The sequence below is a fragment of the Eptatretus burgeri genome, chromosome 10 (assembly GCF_056783735.1).
Source record: "Eptatretus burgeri isolate ZD-2024b chromosome 10, Ebu_testis_v1, whole genome shotgun sequence".
In the NCBI taxonomy this organism is placed as follows: Eukaryota; Metazoa; Chordata; class Myxini; order Myxiniformes; family Myxinidae; genus Eptatretus; species Eptatretus burgeri.
The window spans coordinates 21,269,853-21,281,352 of NC_140970.1; positions in this window are offsets into that span (position 1 = coordinate 21,269,853).

Genomic DNA, 11,500 nt, shown 5'->3' on the forward strand with positions numbered 1-11,500 from the left:
CCCACAAAAGGATATCCAGAGCCTCCGCAAAGAAGACTGCATCATCTGCGAAATCAATGTCAGAGATATTGACATTCCCAAACGATGCACTGCAGCTTGATATCCGACATCCTCCCCAGAATTCAGTCCATACAAGTGCTGAAAGGTGTGGGAGCCAGTACACACCCATGACAAAGTCTAGTTACAACTGGAAACTAGAAGGGTACTCGGTAGAGTGCATACCCCTGCCCTGTAATGCCTGATCCATGAGAACATATCTGGCCCAATACATTCTTTAAATATCATGCAATGTAACGTTTTTTAGCCTTATCTCTCAATGGTGAAGAATCACGTGGAGGATTAAATAATTCCCGTATCCACCAAAATCGAATCAAATCGTCCTTGCCACACAGCCTACCTGTCCACCAGGTTTCATTCGAATCCGTCAATAACTTTTTGAGATATTGTGCTAAATATCGGTTTCGCCCGATCTCTCAATGGTGAAGAATCACTCAAAAAATTATCAGATCCAGATCTGGATTTGGATCTTCACCAAAATTGAATAATCTCTTCCTTGTCACGCACCCAACATGTCCACCATGTGTTGTCCGAATCCGTCCACAACTATTTGAGATATCATGCTACATAATTTTTGGGAGCAATCTCTCAATGGTGAAGAATCACTTTAAAATTCTAGTAGCCGGATCTGGATCTTCACCAAAATCGAATCAGTTCGTCCTTGTCACACATTCAACCTGTCCACAAAATTTCATCTGGATTCCTGAACAACTTTTTGAGATATCCTGCACACAGACAAACAAACAAAGAGACAAAGAAACAAACAGACAGAAAGGGGTGAAAACAAAATCCCCTTCACCTTCAGTGGTGGAGGTAATCAGTCAAAGATGGTACCACCACATCTCACAGCACTCTCAGTACCAGAGTAGAGTTCAGACATCAGATGGATCAGTTTTGGTGGCACCCCACGAAGACCACGAATCCTCCAGAGGGCATCCCAATTCGCTGAAATGAACCCTGCAGAGATCAACATCGGCTGCATGCAGCCCCTGCCAAAACTCTAGTCTGCGTTCAGTGAGGAACTGAAGAGCAAGGATACGGTCAATAGTAGACCTCTTCGGTGTAAAGCCTGACTGTTCTGGGTGCTGGTGCTCAAGGAGATGGTGGCGAACCCTATGAAGAATTATCAGTGCAAATACCTTGCCCGGCACTGAGAGCAGTGTCACCCCTCGGTAGTTGTTGCAATATTGGCGATCATCCTTCCCTTTCCAGAGAGGGACAACAAGGCCCCCCTCTTCCAGTCAGTTGGGATGATGCCTGTGTTCCAGGTAAAGCACAGAACTGCATGCAACGACATGAGTGCAGCATTTCCACCATCCTTGAGAAGTTCAGCATGGATGCCACAGATCCCTGGAGTTTTACCCCATTTCAAGCAATTCACCGCATCCTGTGTTTCCACAAACAAAGGTAGATCACAGTTGATTGGAGAGGCAGCAATAGGAATGGTGACACCGCTGACATCCAACTCAACACCTGGTTGGGTCAGCCTGGTCCAGCCGCTCAAAATAAACGGCTAAGAGTTAATAAAAATATTAACCCAAGGACAGCACCATCTGGTGGATCATCAAGTTTTCTCTTGCAGCCATGTCCAGGGAGGTTGGCTGCAGTGCCATGGTTCTTAAACTTCCTGATAACATTGCGTACAATGGAGGCAGGAACTTCAAGATCTCTGGAGATTAACTTGTAGCCTTGAGATTATCCATGCTTGGCTACAATCTTGTGTCTGACCTCCTCAGACAATTCTCTGCTTTCTTTCTTTTCTCCATGCTCACTGCGGTACACTCAGTGACACAAAACAGCAGAATCCTCGATCATAAACCGATTATACAGATGGATGGACAGACAGACATGAACCATTTGCTTCACCCACCCTTTTGCTTTGCATGTGCAGGGTAACTAACTACTCTCTGAGTGAAGGACTCCGACCTGACTCCCATCCTAACCTTTGTACCACACTCCAAACTTCAGGGTCCTTTGGCCAGGAAGAGGAGAAGAAGCATGGTTGTGTTGAGAAGGATATTTTCTTCTATTATGAACCTATATGCTTTCATTGTTCTTTCTTAAAGGATAGCACCGATAATTAATTGATACGTGGAATCGCACAACATTGCATCATTCCTGAGCCGATCCTCTTCAAATTTGGCACGGAGTTACCTTGGCCCAATATATGCAGATTCTTTTTTTATGTCCCATTCAGATTTTAAGGGGTCAAAGATGAAACAGAAAAATCACACGTTTTGCCTTGCCATTCCCTCGTATACAAGTCGAGAGAGATGAAAGTCAGAACAAGGGGCATGCTTTCAAACACATCCGGTGGTGATATTTCTTGACATTTCAGATCAGTGGTATTTGGGATCACTCGTGCGGGCCCGTAGGTGCAGCTTTCGTTCCTTCGCTCTCGCAAACGACGACTGGATTGGGGCATTTTTTCAATTAGATCGGGCCAACCGTATCATAAATGGCCATAACTTGGGAAACACCTGGGAAACATACTCAGGTCCCCAGCGTCAATTGTGACGTCATATCAAACCAAGAAGAAGAAGAATTGTGATGCCCCCTCTCTCACCCCTCTCTCCCCCCTCTCTCATCCCCTCTATCCCCCCTAATCTCGCCAATCCTCTCTCCTCCCTCCTCTCTCACCCCTCTCTCTCGCTCCTCTCTCTCGCCCCCACTCTCACACCCCTCTCTCGTCCACTCCTCTCTCGAATTGTGACGCCCCCTCTCTCTCGTCCCTTCTCTCTCGCCCCCCCCAAAACTTGGGATTAATTAATAATTTGAACAATTAATTCAAACCTTGGGAAAAAACAGCTTTGAAACCTTGAGAAACAGCTGAAACGCATGAAGAACAATATCAAACCTTGAAAAGGCACATTTTTTCCCAGCGTCAATTGTCCCCAGCGTCAATTGTGACGTCATACCAAACGAAGAAGAAGAAGAATTGTGACGTAAATCGTGCAAAAAAAAAATAAACATTAATTGTGACGTCATTCGTGATGTCATAGCACCGTGTCTTGTCATTGGTTGACAGATAAATGGCCATAACTTGGGAACTGCTTGTCCGATTAATATCAAACCTTGAAAAGGCACATCCTCAGGTCCCCAGCGTCGATTGTGACATCATCCAAAATTAAGAAGAAGAAGAATTGTGACATCAATCGTGCAAAAAAAAATAAACATTAATTGTGACGTCATTCGTGACATCATAGACACCGTGTCCTGTCATTGGTTGATGGATAAATGGCCGTAACTTGGGAACCGCTCGTCCGATTAATATCAAACCTTGAAAAGGCACATACTAAGGTCCCCAGCGTCGATTGTGACGTCATACCCAATGAAGAAGAAGAATTGTGACGTCAATCGTGCAAAAAAAAAAACACATTAATTGTGACGTCATTCGTGATGTCATAGCACCGTGTACTGTCATTGGTTTATAGATAAATGGCCGTATCTTGGGAACCGCTCGTCCGATTAATATCAAACCTTGAAAAGGCACTCCACGCAGCCTGGCAATATTCCTGGCAAGTTTCAATCAGATCGGAGCGGCGGTCGTCGAGAAACGGCGGTCGCAGACACTCACATACACACAGACACACACACACACACACACACACACATTGCTGGAATTATAGATAGATACAGGGGTGAAAGGTCAAAACCAGTTGCAAAATTAATGTTTATTGCCTGCGAAACATTTATATTTCAACCAATCCTCATAAGACTTGGCAAAAGCCACTCAGTGCGTCAATCACTTTCTGTAGGAATGCGATGAAATTCTAACCCCGAACCCTTTTTGAAACTATTGGTACACCCAACCACGATGCAAGAAATTATCATTATTTAAAAAAATCTTAACCAAAAACACAACAAATATAGTTAATCTGGATTGCTCTGCATCCACCAAGCTTCTCAAGAAGTGTTTATTAAGAATTCTTCCTGCCTACCGGAAGCTTTTCCACGTGACCGAAACAATGATGTCACCATGCCATCTTCCACACCAAATCCTCAGGAAGAAATGAATAGACAGTTGGGACAGTGAGAAGGAAGGGCTGGCAGGAGAGCTTGCAACATGTCCTTGTATCAACTCCTTCCCTGTTGTAGGACCAGGAACTATTTGCCACACTGATCATTTTCTCTTGGATCCTGGCCAAGCAGATGTCTGCTGTACACCATCCTGTCTGTGGTCTACACAAAGCATATCTGGAGAGGCATTGGGGGTAATTTCCACATTTAAATTGCACAAGCTCTTCTGGCTTTGTGCACACTGATAGGTGTTTCAAAGCTTCCCCTTTGGTCGTTTACTTTATTTCATGTAGTGTTGATGCCGAAGGCGGATCATTTTTCAGTTCTCTGGCTTTTAGCAACAACATTACATGAACGACATCAACATATGAACACCACATCAACACCACACTCCAGCAACACCATATCAACATCAACACTAGTTTGTTCAGCATGAAAAAGTTGGTGTCTGAAAAAATTCAAACTCAAAACCAACCGAGTCATGATCTTCCTGAGCTAGCATTCAGTAGCAAAATATAAGAACTTGGTTCAATCTCATCTAGTATAGGTATTTTCAAAAAGTTTATGCATAAAATAGCTACACTTACTGTGAAATTACTCTTCCTTTAAAATTTTCAAACATATTGCGGTTTTGTAAAACCGGTACTCCTCCGAGACAATGGCACACAATACGCAGTGATCCCAAGATAGTTATTTCATTCATATGTGTTTAGTCAGTCCTTTCCATATGTCCCGTGGGTAAATGGAAAAGATGCGTTGCGTAGGGCTTTTAAGTTAGGTCTTCAATCCTCTATTCTTTCTCTTATTTCATTCCTTTACTTTATTTTACCTTTTACATAAGCCACACAAGCATGCATGCAGAAGAGTAACGGGACCAGGAGTGCGAAGAGCAGCAAGGTTGCTTTTTTGTATGCGTGCCGATTTCTATTCAAATTGCGTGCCAAAATCCAACTGCCGTCTCACCGCAGAACTTCATTATACTCACCACAACGTTACAACACTCACCATAACCACTCCACACGTCTCTAAAAATCCCCACAACAACCTAAGGCCACACCTTCACCACAAACACCACAGCTACGAACACCTCCTCCAATCTTCACCGCAACGCCACCTTGACAACCACCTCCCCCAATATGTTCACGACAAATGAGACAATGCTTCTCTCACCTCTTGATAACCGCCACAACTACCATCTACCCCTTGGACGCTCACCACAGTCTTGAAAGACACTGAAGGAACGAGAGTAAGGATAATCGGGGTGCTTGGGGTGTAACTCAAAGCGCAAGCACGCGCTGGGATTCATTTGAAGACATACGGATCGTGCTGGGGTTTCCCGAAATGGCCACACTTGAATGGAGTCCAGCACACGTTCGGGGCCTGAAAACTCTTGCCCCATGTTATTCTCAGAGCCTCAATGCCTGGCAAGGTCTAGGAGCAAATGGGGCCATTTTCGATTCCGAGGCCTGGTGTGGCATGGCGACATGGCCAATGGGGGAGCTTGAAAATCCCCACAGCCTCGTTTGATCCAATATTTCGCTCCTCCCTCGCTCAGGGCCCACAGAAGGAGCAATTTGGCTTACAATTAACAGATATTGGCAGAATTGGCAGACGCGATAGATATCAGCGGATGATAGGATTGGGGCAAAGCCTTCAGGACCCCCATTCCTTGATGAGAGGAGGAAAGCATGGGGTAAACTTCCAGGGACAGTTTGTGGTGCTGTGGGACTGAGATGTCATCCACCAGATGGCGGTCTCTTTGGGTTAACCTGAGGTTGTCCCTTTGGGAGGGTACCTGGAATGTCCTATCCCAAAGAGAGGATGACACCCATCTCTGTTATCATCTGAGCTCAAGCATTTGAACATCGGTATAGCAGCTCTCTCTGAGGTTCGGAGACCGGATAGTGGCGAGATCATGGTGGGTGGTTGCACCAACAATTGGTCTGGTCGCTCTGATGTTTACCATTCCCAAGGAGTTATTGTAGCTGTGTCGAATAAACTGACTTCAATGATTATTGAGGTAGCACCGGTCAACATGTGTATGATGAGACAAACGATTCATCACTTCTAGGGTGTCGTTCCCCTGGTCTCTGTATATGCTCTGACGGAGGCGAGTGATCTCACAGTGAAAGACGCATTTTATGCCGCACTTGAGTCTGTGGTTGATCAGTGACCCAGGCGAGATACTCTTCTAGTCTAGGGGGATTTCAGTGTATCGAATGGCACTGATAGGGATGGTTATGAGACATGTGTTGGTCCCCATCGGTCTGGAACTGTGAACCAGAATAGCACCAAGTTCCTTGACTTTGCAAGAAGTCGTGGACTTCGGGTGGCTAGTTCATGGTTTTAGTGCCCACAGGCTCATCAATTGACCTGGTATTCCAATGCTGGTGGTGTGGCAAAGGAGATTGACCATGTGGTTCTTGATGGTCACTGGAGGATGATGCAGAACTGCAGGGTCTACCAGAGTGCTCACTTCCTCAATACCAACCACAGGCTTGTGGTAGCAACTCTGAAGTTGCAGCTTAAATCTGGTATAATGGTACCATCTCAGCCTTGGTTGGATGTTAGCAAGCTCAAGGATGAAAGGGTTGCTAAGGAGTTTGTGAATAGGCTGAGTGAACATTTGGGGGGTCTGGGTGCTTTGAGAAATCCTGAAGAGTTGAGGAGTGCCTCTTAGACCACCATCCTTGATGTTGCCGGTGGCTGTCTTGGAACTCACCATCGGGCAAATAAGAAATTTGTCTCTCAAGGGACACTGGATACCATTAACCAGAGTCGCAGGGCCAGGCAGAATGGCAGAGCTGAGATGTTCATGGAGCTGAGGCATAAAACTGTTTGTACTCTGAGGGTGGACAAGGAGACCAATGTACGTGGAATCTTTGAGGGGCTAGAGCATCCCCTGTGGTCAAGTGATTCTCATCCTGCTTACAGGGGAATTCGCGCATTGGGTTTCCCTCGGCCCATCCCTCAGGGTACTGTGTGAGAGCTGAGGGTGGTGGGCTCTTGATGGAGAAGTCCAAAGTGAAGGCAAGCTGGACTGGTTACTTTGAGCAGCTGTATCAGGCTGAACCTCCAGCTGTTTATTTGGATGCCAGAGGTGTTATTATCCCTCCTGCTGACCCTCCAATCAACTGTGATCCACCTTCATTTGTGGAAACACAGGCTGTGATGAACCAGTTGAAATGGGAAAATCTCCGAAGATCTGTGGCATCCATGCTGAACTTCTCAAGGCGAGTGGAAATGCTGTACTCGTGTCATTGCATGCAGTTCCGTGCTCTTCCGGGAACACAGGTATCATCCCAAATGACTGGAAGAGGGGCCTTGTTGTCCCTCTCTGGAAATGGAAGGGTGATCGCTAAGACAACAATAACTACCGAGGGGCGACGCTGCTCTCAGTGCCGGGAAGGTCTTTGTTAAAATAATTATTGATAGTGTTTGCCACCATGTTCTTGACCACCAGCACCCAGAGCAGTCAGGCTTTACACCAAAGAGGTCCACGATGGACCGTATCCTTGCTCTTTGGGTCCTCACCGAATGCAGATGAGAATTTTGGCAGGGACTGCTTGCAGCGATTGTTGATCTCTGAAAAGCATTTGATTGAGTGATTTGGGATACCCTCCTGAGGATTCTTGGTCTTCTTGGGGTGCCACTAAAACGTATTGTTGTGGTTGAGGAAATTCGCAAACCACCATTCAGGTCCCGTAGGTGAGATATCTCTGTAAGTACATGTGTAGTTAACCCAAACCCGTTGTTTAGAGGGAATAAATGTGATTCATTCGGGCTGCGACCCTTTAAGATAGCCGTTTTTCTGTTCTATCTTTATTTTGAACCAACCACGTCTCAACCGCCATCACACAACAACCACCAACTGCAACGCCGCTTCACAACAACAACAACGCCAACAGCCACGACCTTTACCTTCACAACTCGCTCTTGCAAACATCGCATCACCACCATTCCAAGCGTCGCCATGGCCATAAACCACCACAATAAACCCTCCACCACCTTCACCTCTTCTGCTTCTGTGGCCATTCCCACACCACTTGTGAACGCCGAGCGTCAGGCTGTCCTGGCCTCGTGCGGGATGCGCGCCGAGCCGCGGGTGCAAAAAGCGGCCTTTCCGAGGAAAAGTCGGATCAGGAATGATACACGCCCACTTCTGTTCCGTCCTATCAGCAAGCGCGGGGCGATCTGGCCCCGCCTCCAGGCGCGTCGGAGTAGAATCGATATATGCAAATTTGAGGATCAGGGGAGGTTCACGCCCACTTTTCCTCCGTCCAATGGGCGAGCGTGGCTCCGCCCCCGAACTCATCCTGATCCGGAAATTTGCATATGGGTTCTCCTGCCGTACTATAAAGCGCTGAGCACGGGGCGAATTCAGTCAGTTTTTTGGGTCGGAAGCAGTTCGAGGCGGTCGGAGTTTTGGGCTTGGGCGAGTTGGAGAGGTGTGGCGGCGGCAAAGTGTGGCAGCGGCAGAGTGTGGCAGCAGCAGAGTGTGGCAGCGGCAGAGTGTGGCAGCAGCAGTCAAGACGGGTCTGAAGGAGAGTCAGTCTGTCAGGGTTCGGAGTCTGTCGGGGAGCTGCAGAGAGGGAAAGTCGGGAACGCGGTCGAGGTCGCAGTGGAGTCGCTCGTCGCGGGACCCAAGCAAGCCAGCTATCCTCTTTCCCCAGAGCATCAACAATTCTCCCCTTTTTCCCCCCCGCGCTGAGATAGTGCGGAAAGGGGGCCCCATTCCCACCCCATTCCAAGCAGTGCCAACGAAACCCGCGGAGGAGGGCGGAGTCGGGACACCGCCGCGACATTTGCGGCTCATCACAAGACGGGTAGGGTCCGCCCGGTCTCGCGCCCACAGACCACGTCTGCCCCCTTGTCGTTGAGGGTGGCCCTTTTCTTTTGCTTTTGAGTATATGTGTTGTCGGTGCCATCTGTAAAGTAAAACTGTGTAAGTGTTGCCGTGTGCTCGCATAGTCGGTAGTAGATCTGCATTGTTGTGTTTCTTTTGCAATTGCTTTTGGTGCATAATTGTTGTAATTGTATATGTGTGCTCTCCGTGTGCCGCGAAATAAATGTGCCTCATGTTGAACTGCTTTTCCCGTTTCGCTTCGTCTTTTCTTTAGTTGAATCTCCATCTTATTTCACGTAAAGGGTTGGTAGTGGGCTAAATACACCCGATAATTAATCGGAACCGTCAAGGTTGACGATAACACCGCTCGGTTATCCCGATAGTACGGAACGGGTCGCTTAAAGTGGCCCGTGTCCGAAGTGGACCTGCGGCGAGGTGCGATCGCCCGGTCTACCCTCCGTGTGGGTACTTAGGTAGGTCGAATTTGGCGAACAACCCTATCCCACGTGGGGGGCCGATTGGCACGATCGTGGTGAGGCTGAAAGGCCCACCCGTGACTAGTTCCCGGCGTTAGTCCGAGAGGGTCACGACGGAATTGTCCGTCCGGTGGGCGACGTGCCGCGATTTGAGTTACGTGGCCGCTCGCACGCCGGCGGGCGCGAATTCGCAACAGTATCAATCTGATGTCTGATCTATACTCTGGTACTGAGAGTGCTGTGAAATGTGGTGATACCATCTCTGACTTATTTCCAGTTATTACTAGAGTTTGTCAGGGGTGTGTACTGATGCCAACACTTTTCAGCACTTGCATGGACTGGATTTTAGGGAGGATGTCGGAGAGATCAAGCTGCGGTGCATCGTTTGGGAATGCCAAGATCTCTGACCTTGATTTCACAGACGATGCAATCATTTTGCAGAGACTCTGGATCCCTTTTTGGGGGCCCTGGAGTTGCTGAATGAGGAGTCTGAGCCGCTGGGATTATGGGTTTCTTGGGATAAAACTAAGATCCAGGGTTTCAATGACATTGTGGATGCTGCTATCTTGTCTGTACCTGTTTGTGGTGAGGATGTTGAGATCAACGAGAGATTCACTCACCTTGGCAGTGATATTCATGGCTCTGCTGGCTGTTAGCCAGAGGTGAATAGACGTCTGGGTCGTGCCTGGGGAGTCATGGTTTCACTGGATCATTTGGTGTGGTGATGTCGGTACCTGTGCAGGACGACAAAAGTCTGAGTCTTCAGGTCCTTGGTGTTTCCAGTCTTGCTCTATGGATGTGAGACTTGGACTCTGTCCAGGGATCTGAGGCAGAGACTTAATTCCTGTCATACCAGGTCTCTTCAGAGAATCCTTGGCTATCACTGGCCAGACTTTGTGCCGAACGAGCAATTGCTGAAAGAGACTCAAATGAAATTTGTTACCTGCATTATCACTGAGCATCAGCTTCGGCTGTATGGACATGTGGCTCATTCCCCTGATGCTGATCCTGCTCACCAGATTCTCTCAATGAGGGAACCTCGTGAGTGGAGGAGGCCAATGGGCTGACCACGTGCCTCGTGGTTGCAGCAGGTTGATCGGCATCTCAAGGAGATGGGGATGGGCCAGGCATCTGCATGGGGGATGGCCAGACAGAGGTCCCTGGAGTACCAGAGGTCCCTGGATTACCGGTTGGAAAGTGGACGCAGCGACGTGCTGATCCAGCGCATGCTCCCAGACATGACATGACCTGATATGCTCAACGATTGTGAATATCTTGTTCTAATAATTTTTTGAATGCTCCACATATTTCAGCAATTTCATTGGAGGGTCATCCAGAAGAGTGACTCTCTTCCTTTATGCGTACCCTATTCAAATGGATTTACAAGCATTAATACATGTTGGCACACCCTATTTCAAAGATGCACACCCCTCTCTCCATCAACTCCCATGAGAAGTTCAACAAAATAATAAAATATATTAATGTGATCTGTTGTGGGTACCTTGGCTGTATAATTTACTTTCACATTGCTTAACTCCTACTTTAATTTAACTGTAAATCGTCTAACTCAAATCTCCCATAAAGTCGATTTCAAATAACGCGTTAAAGTGTATCAGGGTGTATTGGTATAATATGTGGGACAAAGTACACTGAAGGTTTTTTTTTTCTTTTTCTTTCCACGTGCAAGTTTCCATGGGCTCGAGGTGGTTTGTGGTTGGATTATCTGTGCCGCCAATATGTCAAAATTTGTTGCAGTCAAACCAGCCATGCTGAAACATAATCTTTATCTCGAGTTGACTTTTTTTTTAAGGAACTATATGCATTACATACATTGTAGTATTTAACGTTTCATTGGCTACATATTTTATATTTTAATTTTGGGTGTTCAGTGCATGTTTTGACATACATTTGCATAGTTATAACAGCAATGAGACACTATATGGCGATGCCATTTGCTGGTCTATCCACCAACTTACTGGCCAGGCAGATTTGGTGTCGAATGCAACAAAGCTTGACTTGAATCAGAAAATCAAGGTCCGCAGAAACGTCACCTTGTCCCGAAAATAGCGACGAGCATGAGGCCATCGCTCAATTGTCCAGA